Source organism: Sus scrofa, chromosome X, assembly GCF_054392235.1.
Source record: "Sus scrofa isolate SSC_HxYL_T2T_F1_AM1 chromosome X, Sscrofa_HxYL_maternal_Yorkshire_Landrace_v2.0, whole genome shotgun sequence".
Lineage (NCBI taxonomy): Eukaryota > Metazoa > Chordata > Mammalia > Artiodactyla > Suidae > Sus > Sus scrofa.
Window position 1 is genome coordinate 15,387,859 of NC_139401.1, and position 20,326 is coordinate 15,408,184.

Consider the following 20,326-nt stretch of genomic DNA (forward strand, 5'->3'; position numbering starts at 1 on the left):
GCTGTAAAGAGTTTTTAATACAGTATGCTGGGGTTCTCATGAAATGTGAATGAGTAGAAAATAGAAAGGGCCAGATAGCTAAAGAGTTGTGGGGTTTTTTCATTTTAAGTGATCAATAAAAACAAATGAAGTTCTTCAACAGGTTTCAGATTTTGATTATCTAGGCCAGGGGCTAGCAAACTGCTTCAGTAAAGAGCCAGATAATAAATATTTCAGGCTTTGTGGGCCATGTTGCCTCTGCCACAACTATTTGGTTCTGCTGTTATAGCATGAAACAGCCATAGACAATACATAAATAAATTAGTGTGGCTATATTTATGGTCACTGCATTTATGGACACTGAAATGTGTTCCAATAAAACTGTATTTATGGATGCTGAAATGTGAATTTCAAGTAATTTTCACTTGTCATGAAATATTATTCTTCCTTTGATTTTTTTTTCAACCATTTAAAAATGTAAAAAAAATGGAGTTTTCTCTGTTGGCACAGTGGGTTAAGAATCCAACTGCAGCGTTTCAAGTCACTGTAGAGTCGTGGGTTCGATCTCCAGTCGAGCATGGTGAGTTAAAGGATCCTGCATAGGTTGTAGCCGTGGTTTGGATTCAGTCCCTGGCCTGGGAACTTCCATAGGCTGCGGGTGCAGCCATAAAAATAATGTGATCCGCCTGCTAGAATAAAGTCAATAAAAACAAAAATAAACCAATGGGACTTAATTCAAAAGCTTTTGCACAGCAAAGGAATCCATTAAAAGAAAAAAAAGACAACCCACAGAATGGGAAAAAAATCTTTGCAAATGATGTGACAAAGGCCTAATCTCCAAAATATATAAGCAACTCATACAACTCAACAAAAAACAAACAACGGAAACAACCCAATTGAAAAATGGGCAGAAGACCTAAATAGACATTTCTCCAAAGAAGACATGTAGATGGCCCATAGGCACATGAAAAAATGCTCAACATCACTAATTATTAGAGAAATGCAAATCAAAACTACAATGAGATACCACCTCACGCCAGTCAGAATGGCCACCATTAACAAGTCAACAAATAGCAAATGCTGGAGAGGGTGTGGAGAAAAGGGAACCCTCCTATACTGTGGGTGGGAATGTAAATTGGTACAACCACTATGGAAAACAGTATGGAGGTTCCTCAGAAAACTAAACACAGAACTACCATGTGATCTAGCAATCCCACTTCTGGGCATATATCCAGACAAAACATTCATTCAAAAAGATACATGCTCCCCTATGTTCATCACAGCACTATTCACAAGAGCCAAGACATGGAAACAACCTAAATGTCCATCGCCAGATGAATGGGTGTTAAGAAGATGTGGTATATATACACAATGAAATACTACTCATCCATAAAAACAGACAAAAATGCTATTTGAAGCAGCATGGATGGAACTAGAGATTCTCATACTAAGCCAAATAAGTCAGAAAGAGGCAAATACCATATGATATCATTCACATGTGGAATCTAAAATATGGCACAGATGGTCCTATCAACAAAACAGAAACAGATCACAGACATGGAGAGCAGACTTTTGGTTGCCAAGGGAGAGGGGGAGGGAGTGGGATGGACAGGGAGTATGGGGTTTTTGAATGCAAATTGTAATATTTGGAATGGATGAGCAATAGAGCCCAATAGAGCAATAGGAAACTGTGCGTGATCAGGTCACTTTGCTCTACAACAGAAATTGAAGAAACATTGTGAACCAACTATACTTTAATTAAAAAATAAAATGATCAAAATTAATTTTTTTAAAATGTAAAAAATTATTCTTAGCCGTAAGCTGTACAAAAACAGGCCACAGGCCAGATTTGACCTATGGGCTAGAGTTTACTGATTCCAATCTAGGTAAATTGTCCTTTGGAATGTTGCCAATATCAAGAGGAGTCCTAAATGTCCACAAAATAGATTCCAAATATCTTATTCTAGCATACCAAGGCTTTTGCCACCTGACCTGAACCTATTCTCCTACTAACATGCTCCAGTTATCTTCCATCCAAGTTTATCTGTTTTTTCATCATTCCAGAATATTTACCATGGCGTATTCCTATGCATTTCTCTCAACCTGCTCTTTCCAAACTGTACAAGGTAAAACCCATTCATGTCTTAAGGTACACCTCCTATACCATGTTTTTCATGATAAATTCCTGGATGCACTCTTCTCCTAGCCAGAACAAATCATTCACTTCCTTCTTTTTCAAAATAATTTTATTATAGTTGATTTAAAATGTTCTGTTGATTTATGCTGTACAGCAAAGTGACCCTGTTTTATATATATAAATATATATATATATGCATTGATATATATATATATGCATAAATATATATATGACCCTGTTTATATATATATATATATGCATAAATATATATATATATGACCCTGTTTTATATATATATATGCATTCTTTTTCTCACATTATCTTCCATCATGTTCCATCACAAGTGATTGGACACAATTCCCCATGCTATACATCAGGACTTCATTGTTCATCACTCATGTCCTTCTAAATCATGGCCTTTTTTGTATACCTCACCTGTACCACATATATCAATGTTGTCATATTTTTGTCTGCATTCTAATCATATGGTCATCCCTGTGAGGACAGAAAATGTGTTTTATTCATGGCTGTGTGTTCCCTTAGAGCCAATTTTTAATACCATGCCTTATATCATGCAGCAGGTGTTTAATAAATACTTGTTGGTGAATGAATTTATTCATATATTCAGACACAAGATCAGGGCAACTTTAAAATAGGCTAACACACCTTTATCTTTGTTCCCTTTGAGTCCTGATAGGGAAGAGATGGGGGACAGCTTTCCTCTGAAAAGAGGACATTTCCTGAAGAGCTACCAAATATTTTGGACTATTTGCAATCGGAGCCCTTCCACATGCTGGCACCAGGGAGGGCAGATCTTTCACAGCTTTTAAGGTAAGAGTCACATCACCAGGGAGTATTTCATACAATCTTACAAGGAGAGCTGAAACGCCCATAGAGTCAAAGCTGGGACATAACTCTGAGTCAGAGTTGGTTCACATCCACTTTGGTGAATACACATTTTCATTCCTTCTTGGTAAATACCTAGAAGGATAATTGCTGGGACAAAAGTAGGTGTGTGTTTTACTGTGTAAGAAAATGAAACACTTTCCCCAAGTGTTTGTACCACTTCATATTTCCACAGGTAACGTATGAGAGAATTCAGTCCTTCCACAGCCTCACCAACACATGATATGGACAGACAATCAGCGTTTTAAATTGTAAGCCTTCTGGTGGATAGCAGTATTCCCTGGAACCACATCAGAGGTTGCAGGAAGCAGCTCACACATTTAAAATTGGTGTTTAGTTTGCCTTTTCTCATTGACTAATGATGCCGAAAACTTTTTCATGTGCTTACTGACCCTTCATATTATCACCCTTAGTGAAATTCTGTTCAAGGCTTTTGCCCACTTTTTATTGAGCTCTGTGTCTTTTTACCGGGCTATAGGAGTTACAGAGCCTGCTATACTTTAAATAGAGCCTTGGAAATAGTTTTTTAGAATATTTGACCAGAATAAATGTAACTGGGCTCACCATATTCCATTTATACCTCACCCATGTACACCATTTGTACCCCGCATCCTATTCCTAGGCAGTGATAGAACTTCTATTTCTTTGCTCACTTAAGTGACTCATACTTTCAACTTGCAGTTGAAACACTCAATTTCTGCTACCTATTCCCACAAAAAATCAGCATATTCCCATCCAAAATATGAAAATAGATGTAGAGTAAATTGAATTTCTCATATTGTCATCAGGCCCGTTGACCAAAAGCTATTTGATTTGCAAAGCCCTTCCTGGGTAGATGGGTCAGTGTTTATTTTCATGGATTTTGCTATTCTAAATCAAATCAACGAACCAACAGGCCTTTATTGAGTGCTCTAAGTCATCTCTGCAAGGCATTTCATGCATTACATATTAAATTCCAGCTCACAAATCCAATTCCTTTTTTGACCTTAGTTTTATTTGCTTTCTTTTGCACCCTGTATTAAGGCTTTTCATCATTTTTAGCAGCCAGATATCCAATTGGGAAGGAAAATTATTTCCCTGAAACTTGACACTGTCATAATTTCAGGACAAGTAACGATGATAGTAATAAAACTAATAAAACCTTAAATTTTCATAATAATTCATAGCATGTGCATACAATTCAATTATACTTCCTACTACTCCATAGGGTGGAAATTATCATGCTCTTTCACTGTTAAGCAAATAGTTTCAAGAGTAAAGAAACTCATATGAGGTCATGTAGCTGTTGAATAGGAAGAAGAAAATCTGAACCCTTGTCTCATAAAAGAGCCCACTGATATTTCTACACTGTAAGGAGTATTTTCCAAAGGTGAAATCCATTCTAAAATTAAACATGAAATAGCAAATATAATTCCTGCTAAGTGCTGCTATAAATCAGGGAGCCAGGGAAATCAGGTCCATTTTCAGCCCATGTAAAGTATTTTAACAACATCTTTTCATTATCTAAAAAGAGAAGTTAAAGAATCTGAAAAACACCAAGAAGAAATTAAATATCAGTTGAAGTCACACCACAGTTAATTATTTGGAACATTTAAACATCCTTCCAAATTACTTGTTCTCAATTTCCCCTCTACTTTGTCTCTCATAGTCTATACACAAACACACTCCATGACCCAGTCATACATATATATACATTCTTTTTCTCATATCATCCCCCATCATATCCTATCCCAGGAGATTGGACACAGTTCCCTGTACTATACAGTAGGACCTCACTTCCTATCCATTCTAAATGTAATGTAAATGTAATGGGTTTAAGAGATGCAGCAGACTATTACATTTAGAATGGATGGGCACCTATATTTCTTTATTGCCAAGGGTCTTCCACCAATCTTATCAGATGTTCCAGGGAGCACCCTACAAAACTAAAAATAGGTTTCAGTGCAATGCTATTGACAATAGCCAAGATATGGAAGCATCTAAATGTCCATCGACAAAGGAATAAAGAAGATGTGGTATGCATATACAAGGGAATATTACTCAGCCATATAAAAGAATGAAATACCATTTGCAGCAATATGGATGGACCTAGAAATTATCATACTAAGTGAAGTCAGACGGAAAAGACAAATGTCGTATCATATCACTTATATGTAGAATCTAATTTTTAAAATGATACAAAAGAACATATATATAAAACAGAAATAAGCTCATAGATTTCAAAGTCAAACTTATGGTTATCAAAGGGGAACCGTGGGGGAAGATGGGTAAATTAGAAGAATGGTATTAACATATACACACTACTAAACACAAAAGAGATAACAACGACACACTGTATAGCACAGGGAGGTCTACTCAAGATTCTATAATAACTTATATGGGAAAAAAGCATGGATATATGTATTTGTATAACTGATTCACTTTGCTGTAAACCTGAAACTAATACAACATCATAAACCCACTATTCCACAATAAAAAATTTTTTAAAAAAATAGAGCTAGCATATGAACCAGCAATCACACCTCTGTGTATTTATCCAAAAGAACTGAAATCAAGATCTCAAAGAGAGAGTAGCACTTTCAGGTTCATTGCAGCACTATTCCTAATCACTAAGATGTGGAAACATAAATGTCCATCAACAGGTTATTGGATAAAGCAAAAATGTGGTATGTACACACAAGGAAATACTATTTGGCTTGTTACCATAATTTAAAAAAAGAGGAACTAGACTGACGTGGCTTTAATGCCTTGGCACCCTACATAAACAGACGAAACTTGATTCAGAGTTAATTCATATAAATATCTCAAGTTTAAGAACTCAAAACTTTAAGACCCATCAGTCACAAATAGCCAAATAGACTTTCCCAAATAAGGCACTAATTAAGCTAAAGCTAATAAAAAAATTTCCTTGCTTTGCTTCCATATCTGCTCTATAGTTTCTGCAGGTGGAGTGCCCCTAACTACCTTCACTTTGACACTACCTGATTCAAATCAATGTTTGCTCAAATAAGTCCTCAAAAATTATGAGAAAAAGAATATATGTATATATGTATAACTGGGTCACTATGCTATACAGCAGAAATTGACACAACACTGTAAATCAACTATACTCCAATAAAAAAAAAATGGACATGTTATGTGAACAACAAGAAAATCATGGATTTAAGCCAGTGGGAAAAAATTTAATCTTTTAATAGCTTTAAAAAAAGAAGGAAATTCTGCAATAGGTGACAACATGGATGGACCTTGAGGACATCAAGCTCAGTGAAATTAAGACAGATATAGAAAGACAATTACTACATGATTCCATCTATATGAGATAAAATAGAAAATCAAAGACTGGAATGATGGTTGCAAGGGGTTGGGAGGGAAGGGAAAATGGGGAGTTATTGATCAACAGGCATAAAGCTTCAGTTAAGTAAGATGAATAAGCCCTAGAGATCAACTATACAACATTGTACCTGTAGTCAATAATAACGTCTTATACACTTGAAATGTGTTTTAAGAGGATTGATCTAAAGTTAAATGTTCCAATCACAATAAAATAAAAATTGAAAAAAAATTCCTGGGAAATCTGACCCAACAATTTGTGCTTATCTCTCATTAAGCCTTCCTTATCTTCAAAGAATACTGAAAAATACAACTTACTTGAGAGTCTGGGCACATTGGTGCTCCCAATAAGAAGCAGGTTCTGGGAGCTCCCGTTGTGTCTCAGCAGAAAAGAATTTGACTAGTATCCAGTTTATTCTTCATAGAGGAATCTATCTGTACTGTTAAAAAATGTCAAAAATACCAAAGTCATAAAAAAGAAAATCAAATTATTTTTGTATGTTAGTATATTTCCTTCCAGTAATTTATATATGTGTATGTAAGTGTATGGGAAGGTGGGGGAGGATGTAGCATTTGTTTTTTGCTTTTTGTTTTTATTTACAGAATTATGACCATAATTTATATTATCTTCCTTTTTCACTTAATTCCATATGAAAATTTCCTTGCCATCATATATTCTTAAAAATATTTAAAAGTTACATAGGATTTTATGATATAAATGTAGCATAATTTACACAACTATTTTCCACCTTTCAATCACTCTCTCTGTCTTTTTAGGGCCTCACCCTTAGTATAAGGAAGTTCTCAGGCTAGGGGTCGAATGAGAGCTGTAGGTGCCAGCCTACACCACAGCCACAGCAACATGGGATCCAAGCCAATCCCATGTCTGCGACTTATACCACAGCTCACAGCAATGCCAGATCCTTAACCTACTGAGTGAGGCCAGGGATCAAACACACATCCTCGTGGATACTAATCGGATTCATTACCACTGAGCCACAACAGGAATTCCTCAATATCTCTTTTATTTCTAATTCCTTTCCATAATAAATAATGCCACAATGAATATAGTTTTCCATAAATCCGTGCTCACATTCCAATTATGTCATTAGGATATATCCTTGGGAAACTAATATCTAGCTTTTTGATGCGTATTTCCCACCTGGCCTCCAGAAAGACTGACAAATGTGGACTCCCAACATCTATTTTGTAAGTGACTATTTAACTACACCCTTACCACTACCAACTACTTTGTCTTTTGGGGGCGGGGGGAGGGAATCACACTTTTGGATAGGCAAAAACTTTGTTATTGCATAGATTTCACCTATACTGCTTGACTAGTAATAACATACATGTTTGCCATTTGTATTTGTTTTCTGATTTTTATTTCTAGTGCTTCTATTTTCTATCAGGATATTAATGATTCATTGATTTCTTTCTTTGGTCTTTTCCACCTTCACTCTTCAAAGGTAAAGTACATCCAAGTTGCATGTTGCAAGAAAACCTTCACTATTTCATTCTATAATCTAAAGGGGGAAAAGAATGTAATGAATTTTTCAACAGCAAATTTTCTTATTCTTTTCCAGAATCAGAGGCACATTATCATGAAAACTGTGTCAGCTTTATGAAAGCAAAATGTGTGTTCCATCAGTGGACACAAGGGAGAAGCTAATTAGCTTGCACTAGAAAACAACTATATTTAATCTTCTTGGATAAAATTATACGATCTAAAGTCAGTCAGTTCATATTTGCCCAGCAGACTCCTTGCGAAGTTTTTAATCACATAAGAAATTTGTTCTTGCTTATCTTTATTTGAAAAAGATTCCAACATGGACAGGCATTAATTTGGGAAATGAAATACTACGCCTCCAAACAGGAATATTAAAAATATTTCAGGACTAGTCAGGCATGGGAACCAACCAATCAAGATGGATGCCAGCTGTAAACAATGCCTCCAGCCTCCTGGGTGTGCAGCAGTTGAGAAAAAGTCCTGCCAACAAGGCTGCTCTGATAGAATCCAGAGGCTTTTAGTTCCTTTCTCTTTCTTTAAATCCTATGATTCTCCTTCTCCTTCTTCTTCTAAAGGAAAACCCATGGCATATGGAAGTTCCCGGGCCAGGGACTGAATCTGAGGTGCAGCTATGACCTGTGCCCTAGCTGCAGGAACAACGGATCCTTTAACCCACTGCTCCTGGCTGGGGATCAAACCCACACCTCCATAGAGACCCAAGCTGCTAAAATTAGATTCTTAACCCACTGCACCACTGTGGGAATTCCCTATGATTCTTTTTCCATTGGAATTCTATCATCATTTTGAAACCCCCTAAGCATATATAAAGAAAAATAACTGGAATTTCTGGGGAAGAAATTAAAAGCGGTGGAAAGAGAGGAAATAATTTCAGGCAATTATCTCAATTCAGTAAGTATCTACAGTCGGAGATCAATATGTGTATAATTACTATAAAAGCTTACGCTGAGGCCATTACCTAGAGACTGGAGAAGCAATTGAAAATTCTAGGATTAGAGAGTATGTGTAGTGGTCCATTGGGGGTGCTTAAGTATTTAAGAGTTGGCTGAGAACTCAGGTCCATGAAAACTAATGGTTTCCTCTGCAATTAGAATAAATAAGAAAATTTTCAGGTTGTCAAATAAAAATGAAAAAGAAATTCCTAAAATTGAAAACTAAAACAAATGAACCTAATTATACATAAAATGGTAATATAACCAGAAAAAATAATTATTTCAATTGTCTCTAAAACACAGCATTTTTGACTTTGCATCCTTAGAGCATACATTACAAGGAAAAAAGAAATGCAAAACAAGTCTTAAATTTTATTGAGTAGTTTTATGGTTAGTGGTAATACTGTATTGTTATTTTGAAACCATTTTTTGTACATTAAAGAATAAAATAAATGATAGAATCCAAGATTTTTCAGTGTAAAAGAGCCATAAGTATAAAACCAAATAAGTAAGACTGATGTAAAAAATAAATTCAAACTCAGTGTGTGTTTTAAGCCTGCCTGCCTATCGCACCTGGAAACAATGACACGCCAGAAACTATGATTCCTAAGTGCCATTAACAACTAAAAAGAAGCAGGGGTCTTTGGAGAAACAGCTGTTTCAAGGTGTGGGCTATGGAAAATTCTAGGTGAACATGGGACTACCTGTTGAGCCAGAAAGCAAGGAAGTATTCAAATTTGAATGGGATTGAGTCAAAAGAAGCTAGCTTGCAGGACTTCCCATTGACCCATTTGGGGCTATTTAAGAATCATTTAGTAAAATAAGGGTGTATATTTAAAGAATGCAAACTAATTTTCATAATATTCCAATCAAAATTACCTGGCAGGTTTATAAATCTTTGCTGCAATAAAGAAAAATCACATGCCCTCCAAAAATATATATATGATTATCATTGATTAGAATGCATTAATTGTATTAAAACCCATGAGTAGGAAGAAAATAACAACACTCATTTTCCATCACTGGAGGAGATTATTACACCTACTCCTTACCCTAGAATGTGTACTGAAGAAAAAAAACATTTATCCTGGTTTGGAAGAGGCCTTATGTTTCAGAGTAACCAAATTGACACAGCTGATGAGAAAGCTCTTTCATAAAGTAGAATGACAGTTGATAAATGTAGAACGAATGATAAAATAAGAAAACCACCAATCAGCAACCTCTTAGGTAGTCTTTCATTAGGGCAAGGATTAGCCACAGATGTTAAAATCATTACTAAATTGTTGATAGGGAACCGGATCATCACCTGGTATCAAAGAATCACTCCAGAGATTACAAATTGCTGGCCAGGGGGAAAAAGTAACTTTACAAAAGAGGGATCAGCCTGTCACAACTTTAACCCAGTGATCAATCAGCATTTTCTAGTAATAATGGGATATTCAGAACTTGTGAGGCCCCTGAGGTAATGTGGTAGGAAGTACACCCCAGAATTATGAAGTATTCCTTCCAAAAAATGTTAACTGTGAATTAAGTCACACCTGAAGATCCGACTTCCAGTTTACAGAAAATACGGAGCAGAGCAGGACAAATAAAATGACCCCCCCCAAGGTAAAATGTGAACAAGTCCAGGAAGTGGAAAAATTATGGAATTACTATTTGAAATAGAGCTTCAGGTAGAGTCCTGCTCTTTATCAGAGGCTTTGGACAAACACCAACAATCTTTGCACAGCATAGGCTGGAACTGGAAGGCAGAAGTTTCTACAGTAGAAGACATGAACAGCAGAAAGGATCATGAGTGATACTACAAAAGAGGGACTCCCTTTCATGAGTGGCCTTGTAAGCAAAAGAATCATGGACCCAGGAAAGTGGTAAACAAGTATTATGTAGTTGGATGGCTCTGCTGATATCACCTAGCAGTCTTGAAGGATGTTGAGGCCATGCACAACAATGCTTGCAGCAGGCGGTGGGGGGGGGGGGGGGCAACAACCCCAGGAGTAGGAAACCTGGAGAGAACCAACAAGTGCCATTCCCTGGACAACTCTATTTGTCTCCTTACAGGGATAATTTCCCATGGGGATTTCAGCAGGTCAGTGGGAGGCAGGGTTGGGACTTCTAATTTCGGCTTCTGCACACAAGGAGCCATCTGTCCTAATAACAAGTAAAAACTGAACAAACTGAAAAATCAACAACTCTTCTTAGATCCATGGAAGTGAGGTCTCAGGGCAAATCGCTGCCCCCTAAACTGTAGGGACTGATAGGCAAAGAATACAGAGAATCACACCTTACCTGAGCAGACATTTCAAGAGCCGCAGACTGCATGGGAGCTAGAACTGGAAATGAGGAATTGCTGTAGGCTCAAAATGGGCAAATCTCAGATCCAAGTGGATCCAATCATAGAAAGGCCCTCCACACTTCCGTGAGTTTTAACTCCAGGAGCTTGATCAGGATCTCACAGTATATATCAGAGAAAAGTCCCCTCGTGCTCCTGACAGGAGAAGAGAAAGGAACCATTTTGAGACAGAGCAGAGCACTCTGTTTTTCTTAACAAGGTCTACCCTCAGGAGAAACTATTTAACCCTGGAAGAAGGGAAATCCCCAACTCCAGCCCACTCCAGTCATCCTATTGCATCTAAGAAGGGAGGGGAAAAGAAGCACTTGGGAGGTTCACAATCCAGAGGCATAAGCTCATTAAAAGCCTGAGACCTAATCCTAGGGCTAGACAACATTCTCCATCCTCTCCTCAACACACCTTATCACTACATTACTGAAGGCCTATTTATTTCAGTCCTTTTTGCCCCATACATCACGTCTTGGCTATCAAGAAAAAAAAATTACAAAGTAGAGGTGCTCAGTGGTAACAAACCTGACTAGTATCCATGAGGATTCGGGTTCATTCCCTGACCTCACTGAGTGGGTTAAGGATCCAGTGTTGCTGTGAGCTGTGGTGTAGGTCAAAGATGTGGCTCAGATCTCATGTTGCTGTGGCTGTGGCGTAGGCTGGCAGCTGCAGCTCTGCTTCGACCCCTGGCCTGGGAATTTACATACGCCACAGATGCAGACCTAAAAAAGGGGGGAAAAGTCATACTAAAAGGCAAAGAACACAATTCAAAGAGACAGAGGAAGCATCAGAACCAGACATAGCAGGAATTTGGGGATTATCAGCCCAGGAATTTAAAATAACTATGATTAATGTACTAGGGGCTCTCATGGATAAAGCAGACACAGCAGGTAAGAAGAGACTGGCAGTAAGTCAGGAGAAAGGCAAATACCATATGATATCACATATCTGGAATCTAATACACGGCATAAGTGAACATTTCCACAGAAAAGAAACAAACTCTCGGACATGGAGAACAGACTTGTGGTTGCCAAGAGGGAGTGGGAGGGACAGGGAGTTTGGGGTTAGTAGATGCCAACTACTGCATTTGGAATGGATAAACAATGAGATCCTGCTGTATAGCACAGAGAAATATATCTGATCACTTGTGATGGAACATGATGGAGGATAATGTGAAAGAATGTATATATAGGTATAACTGGGTTAAATTTCTGTACAGCAGAAATTGACAGAACATTGTAAATCAACTATAATAAACATTTTTGAAAAAAAAGAGAACATGGGCAATGTAAACAGAGAGATGGTAATCCTGAAAATACAAAAAAAAAAAAAAAAAACTAGAGATCAAAAACACCATAACAGAAATGAAGAATGCCTCTGGTGGGCTCATTAGTAGAGTGGACACAGCTGAGAGAGGCAATGCTGACCTATTTAGGGGTGAGTTGTCACTATGTCTCTAAGCTACTTTAAAATATTTCAGACAAAATAGATGGAGCAAATATGGGAAAATCTAGATGATGGATGTCCATTATATTTCTATGTCTTTGAAAAACTGATATATATTCCAATAAATGCTTAATGAATTAAATAAAAACCTGCCAATTTAATTATATATTCAATAAATAAAAAATAAATCCAGTACAGGTATGCCTCATTTTATTGCACTTCACAGATATCATGGTTTTTTGCACATACAACCCTGCATTGAGCAAGTCCATCAGCACCATTTTTCCAACAGCATTATTTTTAAATTAAGGTGTGTATCGTGGTTTTTTAGACATAATTCTACTGCACACCTAGCAGACCACAGTATAGTGTAAACATAACTTTTATATGCACTGCAGAAAAAAGATGGTTTCCTGTGGCTCCATTTACAGTGGTCAAACCCACAATATCTCTGAGGTATGCCTGCATATAATAAATATATTTTAATTAAATTTATATTTAACTACACATAAGTAAATATGAAAGAATAGTGTTCACTATATTACCCTCGTCTAGGACTAAATGATGGCAAGAAAGCTGAAGACTTTAATTAAAATAATTAACGTGTTAAGTAAAAGCCTAAGCAGGACCTGAATTAATAAATGCGGTAATTGAATAGCCCTGCTGAGAACCCTACCTCATTTGGATTTAACTGTGGCATACATTATTTCTAATAGGAGATTTAATATTTGTACAGCACTTCATTTTTATAGCCTTGCTTTAAAACATTTTCAAAATACGGAAAAGTAAGTATTTCTTAAGCCTCTATTAGCCCTCCCAAGAAGGAAATTAGCTGCAGCAGTTTTTTCCAGAATTTTTCTATGCCAATTCAGTGTTAGATTACTACCCTTATAATTATCCACCTTGCTTTTTCATTTTTGCTTTATTTAGCTTTAAATTTTTACCTGAATATTTTGGGCTTCAGTTTTTAACTTTCAGTTTTGGCTTTTTCTTCAGGAAAGTTACAAGCACTCAAGTAGCCAAAGAATAGTATCATTATACTTTTCATTAAATTCCACATTTCCAACATCCATCTACAGGGCCAATCTTGTCTTAACCATATTCTCCTTTCTTCCCACAGATTAATAGACAATCTTCATAACCTATATATTATTATGAAGCAAATCCCAACTACCATATCGTTTCACTCAGAATGTTTTATTATGCATCTTTGAAATATAAGGGCTCTTCTTTAAATAAAACATCAACATCATTAACCTAAAAAAATAACGATAATTATTTAGTATCATCAAAGTAGCCAGTCAGTGTTCACATTCCCCAAACAGCTCATAAATGCACTTTTACAGTTGATCTGTTGTAAGGATTCAAACAAGATCCCACACATTGCATTTAGCTGAAATATCTCTTAGTCTCATCCAATCCGTATGCTGGTTTTTTTTTTTTTGGGGGGGGTTGTTTTACAGCCGCATCCACAGCATATGAAAGTTCCCAGGCAAGGGGTTGAACCCAAGCTGCAGCTGAGGCCTATGCCACAGCCAGAGCCACACCAGATTCAAGCCACATCTCTGACCTATGCTGCAGCCTGCGGCAACTCCAGATCCTTAACCTACTGAGCAAGTCTAGGGATTGAGCCCACATCCTCACAGAGACAACGTCAGGTCCTTAACTTGCTGAGCCACAGTGAGAACTCTGATATGCTGTTTTAATTAATAATGCCTCATAGAGATCATTCCAATAACCTGTTTTTCTTGTCTGCATTGTTTTCCATTGTACAAGTGTCCCATAATATATTTTACCCAGTCCTCAAAGACGGATTGTGAGGCTTTTTCCAGCTTCTTACTGTTACAAACCATGCTGCAATAAGTAATCTCAAATATATGGGTTCGTACATATATGCAACTGTATACGTAAGATAAATTCCTATACAAGGGAGTGTTAGGTTAAATCCAACCCAAGGGACTGTGCAGTTTTGACAAAAACTAACAAATTGTCTTCCAAAGAGACTGTCCCTAATGTATATCTGTTTCCCCATACCCGCACCAAAACTGGGTACCATAAAATGGGGTGCCAGCATAACAGGTGAAAAACGGTAACTGTTGTTTTATTTTCATGTTCTTAACTAGGAGTAAAACCTATTATCATTTTGTATATTTATGAGATGTTTGTTCTTCACTTTCTATGAACTAACTCTTTGTGACCTTTGACCATTTTTCTATTGAATTGTTGGTCTTACTGATTTGCTTGACCAAGTTATACAGCAGGGAAATTAGTTCCTTCTGATGTGTCACAAATACTTTTCTTACTTTCTTGTTTGCCTTTAAATTTATTTGTGGTATTTTTTTGATAGACAGGAATATGTTTTCCTTACACAGAGGGCATTAGAATTTCCAAAGCCTTCTGCATATATTATCTCATTTGAAACACAAACACACACACTTAGCAAGAGTTGGCTAAGTGACTCCACTCACGACTTTCATCTTCATTATGAACACTTGCCTGGTAAACACTAGTAAATACACCAGCATGTGTTTCTCCCTCAATTCATCCCAGGTGTGTTCCACAAGAAATGAACACTCTAGTGAAATAACTTTTAGAAATAATGGATAACTTCCTGGATGTCTTTCTTCTCCTTTATTACATTTAGTGATATAAACTGAGAGTGATTGAAAGCATTGGTTAGTAGTGGTATTTTTTTCTATCAATAGAATTTCCAACAGTGGTTAATCAAAGCATTCAATGGAACTGGCCACCTAAAAAGTCCTCCTGAAATAAAACCAAGAATGGTTTCCAAGGGAGAAGCTACCAGTCAGGTTGGTTTAGCCCCTTAATGTATAGTACTGGATAATGGGAGGGATAGTGTTGTCTCTTTTGCTGAAAAACGTTGCTGAGAAAAAATGAGAAGTTAGAGTTAAATGAGTTGCCCAAGGTCACCCAGGGAGTAAGTGGTGGAGCCAGGATTCACATACAAATTTCACTTTGGACCATAGCCACTATTCTGCTTTCTTGAAAGAATAATCTAGAAATGAGAGAGGATATTAAGCTAAGGCAACTACACATTAAAAGTAAATTTTGGTTTATAGAGTAGATAAACAACAAGGTCCTACTGTATAGCACAGGGAACTATATTCAATATCTTATGATAAATCATAATGGAAAAGAATATGAAGAGTGTATATATACATATAACTGAACCACTGTGCTATATAGCAGAAACTAACACAACATTGTAAATCAACTACGCTTCAATAAATTTTTAAAAATAAAAATAAATTTTAAAAATTTGGGGGAGTTCCTATTGTGGCTCAGTTGGTTAAGAACCTGACTAGTTACCCATGACGATGAGGGTTCAATCCTTGGCCTCGCTCAGTAGGTTAAGGATCAGGTGTTTCCACAAGTTACAGTGTAGTTCACAGATGCAGCTCTGATCTGGCATTCCTGTGGCTGTGGCGTAGACTCCAATTTGACCCCTATCCTGAGAACTTCTATATGTCACAGGTGTGACCCTTAAAAAAAAAAAGTAGATTTTGGGTGTTACTGGTCCTCATTTACCTTGAAAGACAATGATTTCTGCCTCTAATGTAAACAACTGCCTCTACAACCCATGAAGCATTTATTTATTAAAACTTGCTATTTTTTGTATGTCTTCTTCCTCCTTCCCACAGTTGTCAAGGAGTCACACCATGCCTTTTAAGCAATAGATGCTTGGTATCTCGTTGTTCATTTGCTGAATGGACTCTTATTGCTACTCAAAATCTCAAAGGAAGTTCAGCAGTGGGTTGTCACATATGAATCTTGATTTGTTTTGTTTTGTCTTTTTTGGCTGCCCCACAGCATATAGGGTTCCTGGACCAGGGATCAGATCTGAGCCACAGTTGCAACCTACACTGCAACTGCAGCTGTGCCAGATCCTTTAACTCACTGTGTGGGGCTGGGGATCGAACCCGTGTCCTGGAGCTGTGCAGACACCACCGATCCTGTTGTGCCACAGCAGGATTGTCTGAATCTTGATGTTACGTGTACATGCACAAGTATATGTAAGATGCCCACAGCAGTAAAATAGCCTCTTTTTTTACTGTGAAGATCTCAAATGATTTAAGAAGTTACCATCATTAAATATAAAACCCAGAGCGTGAGCTGAGTCCAAAGAAAGAAAACATAGATTTTCTTTTTTAATAAGCAAAACTATGACAATATATAAAGAAAAAGTAGAATTATGTAACCACTGACATATATATCTTGGCTCACTGAAATCTTATGTGTAAACTATAATTATGACAACTTTTATTGAAAATTCTCCATGTGGTAGGCACTGGATTAAGGCATTATTTGGGTTATTTCATTTCATCCTCTTATAAAGTTTTTGAGTTATATGCTTTCAATTTTCCCATTTTACAGATGAGAATACTAAGGCTCAGAAGTCAGGGTGGACCTAGAACTCAGAATTAGGGTTATGCAACATTGATTGTCTAATTGTTCTCTGATGCCAAGTGCTGAGATGATCTGCTAGAATTTAAAGACCAGCTTTGTCAATATGGCACTTGCTTATCCTCCAGTCTATGGCATGACTCAGAGAAATTTTAAGAAAAGGCTTGTACTTGAACTAAGTCTTAAAAATCAGGGGATGGGTCTTAATTTTGCTGCTAACCTAAAACTGCTCTAAAAATATAAAGTCCTTTTTCAAAATTAAGGGAAAACAACCAAAAATAAAAATATAAAATAACAAAAAATAAAAACATAAAAAAAGAAAAAAATCAGGGGATAGGTAAGATTTGAATTAGCAAGGAAAACAAGGAAGGGCTATCTGAGTGAAGAGAATTATCATATGGATGTTATAAACATTAATATTTGACAAACAGCTTATGTATTAACCTCAAAAATGTGATTCACTGGCTTTTTTTTTTTTTTTAGTAATAATGGCGGCAGGCTTTCATTTCCACCCCCAGCAGATCTGATCAGTTACCAGCTTGCCAAGATAACTTGAAAAATCATCTTCTTCCCTGAGATGCAAATTCTGACACGTTAAAACATGAAGATAATAAAATGTAAAACTGAGTCCTGTTTTGCGCTTTTCAAGTGAAAACAATGAGAGCCTTCACATAGAATCTACTCAAGACATACAGTCTGAAAGTTGAAATGAAATTAGCATGGTAATGTTCTTCTTGATGCCATCCGTCTTATCAGTTACAGTGACAGCAACCCTGAGCACCTTGTGAAGAAATGTCAGTGATTTGCTTTGCACAAGATGGGAGTATCATGACGTCTGTTTTCAGAATTACTCCGCTGTAATTGTTGAATCTCATTATAGTTGGTAAAAACTGTATTCTTTCACCTGGGATAAGTACCTGTGATTCTAAATAGCATCACATCAGAAATGATGATTGTGAAGCCATGCTAATTATGCTATTGTGCCATGCTTGCCATAAAGAAAGGATTCTTGCCAATGATTTGTATAAGTAAGGGCGTGTGTGCCTGTGGGCAGCCATGAACCTCACATCAGACTGACTTAGGCATGGAGGTAATGTAATAACACATGCAACAGGTAGTCGAGAAGTCGGGTTGGCTTCAGGGATTCAATAGTGGCATTAGGGATTTGAGATCCTTCCATTTCTCCCCTCTGAGGATTTGAAATTTGCAGAAAATAAGAAAGGGTTTCTTCTCAAGCTTGTGGGGTCTTCTTTATCCTAAGGCATGCTCTGTAGCTGCAGAATGGCTGCAGGTAGTAATCTGTACCCCCATTCATCTTCCCTCATGTCTATCAAGTAAGGGGAGTCTTCTCCCAAATCTCTCCTAAGACTGAGGAAGCTTCTTTCCCAGATGCCCTCAACAGATCTTTCCTAGCATCTCTCATTATTCCAAGCTGCCTTAGACCTGTCCAGCCCTGAACCAAATTACTGGCAAGAGGGAGTGAATGTCCATGATTGGCTTAGAGACTAATGGGTTGGGATGCAATGGATACTGAAGAATTAACCACAATATACACCCTACTATAGTATTTTTTAGTTCAATATTAAACCTTCTTAGGACATCGAGGAAGCCCTCTCTGAAAAACTGAAATAATCTCAGGAGGTAGAATTTCATTTAGCAGACAAAGTTAGTCTGTGATGCATTGCAAATTATTCATACTACAAGTGACAATATCTACTATTCCAGCATTTTCTGTAGTTACCAAAGACTTTTTTGTGACAAAATAGGTCATGCCCTGAGAAATAGCCCCTTAAAAGACACACAGGTAGGTTCTCCAATCTCCTTCTCCTCTTTGCTTTGAAATTGGAAAAAAGGAAGGGGTAGTGTCTTCTGAAAACGACTGCACAGTATGTAAACTTTCTTTCCATTCTGGTGTCCAACAACACCACATCTTTCACCTTTTCCCCCATGCTCCATCTGTTTGAGTACACAACCAGATTTTATGTCAACTTTGGAAAAGTTCAAGTTCAAAATAATAAGTGGTTATTTGGTGTGTTGCTGTACAGTTTAGCTACTGCATAAATGCAGTCCTGGTTTGGGCCAAGATTATAAATCCTTAAGGCAATGCATACAGATGAATGTGATCTTGTTAAAATACAGATTCTGATATAGTAAGTCCTCAGAAAGGATTATGATAATGTTGACAAGAGCAAGGAGACCTCCACAAGGGAACAGTGAGATGATAGCAGTGTGTGACGAGAGTGAGACAAGCAAAATAAGCCTTATAGGGAGAATGTGTTGCAATTTGTATTGTATTCCTAGAGAAAATGGAGGACTAAAATGGCATATTAGATCTGCTGTTATCCATAAGACTTAGCTGCTATTCTTCCCACACAAGCCCCCAGATATAAGAACCTCAGGTATCCAAGATGCTTTGACTTAATTCTTCTTCGGTATTTCTCAATCCTAGATCTCTTATTAAGTAAAAATTGAGTCATGAAATGGCAATTAGGCAATCTATGTGCCAGATTCTGTGCACAATTTTTCATCTGGCCACCTGGTCTCAATTCATTGTAATTGTCAACTTGTTTATGTATGCATGTGCCTGCCAAGCTCTGGAGCTCCCATAAAAGGTGATACCCATTTACTCCTCCGTCTTTTTTTTCTTTTTAGGGCCACACCCATGGCATATGGAAGCTCCAAGACTAGGGATTGAATTGGAGCAGCAGCTGCCAGCCTACACAACAGCCACAGCAACACCAAATGCGAGCCACATCTGCAATCTACACCAAAGCTCATGGCAACGCCAGATCCTTAACCCATTGAGCGAGGCCAAGGAATGAACCCATGTCCCCAAAGACATCAGTTGGGCTTGTCACCGCTCAGCCACAACAGGAACTCCCTACTCCTCTGTCTTCTCATGTGACATTCTTAGTGACAGACCTGACCTCAGCCTTGGAGACCCCATAAGAGCAGATTCAGATGACAAAACCAGAAGGCACATAAATGTATCATCCCCACTCTGTCTTTGAGACACATACACACACCCATGGTGATTGTGAGACCTAGAAGGAATCTCTGTTGCTTCAGTGCCCCTTGCTGGAATGGTCTTCAGAACTGGGTGAGTAGATTCTTGCTTCCCCCTATTAGTGCAGTGTTAGGAAGAATAACAGAAAATTGAATCTATTTCTCTCATATAGTTCAGCATCTTTTCCAAAATAAGCATTTCCTTTTAAGCATCACTGAAAACCATTCATCCAGTTTCTGCTTCAACTCTTCTAAGGCAGCCCATTCCTATTTTTTGACAGATCTGTATTTTATAAGTT

General features: G+C 37.3%; 1 long non-coding RNA gene across 1 annotated transcript in view; it reads right to left on the reverse strand.

The window, feature by feature from the left end:
* LOC110257731 (uncharacterized) overlaps nucleotides 1-20,326 on the reverse strand; it is a 104,309-nt gene that overhangs the window by 50,110 nt on the left and 33,873 nt on the right. Inside the window, exons 2-3 of the long non-coding RNA XR_014835767.1 lie at nucleotides 11,099-11,297; nucleotides 6,671-6,792 (exon numbers count right to left, since the gene is read on the reverse strand). This is a non-coding gene — a long non-coding RNA (uncharacterized LOC110257731). The remainder of the gene's footprint in view (nucleotides 1-6,670; nucleotides 6,793-11,098; nucleotides 11,298-20,326) is intronic.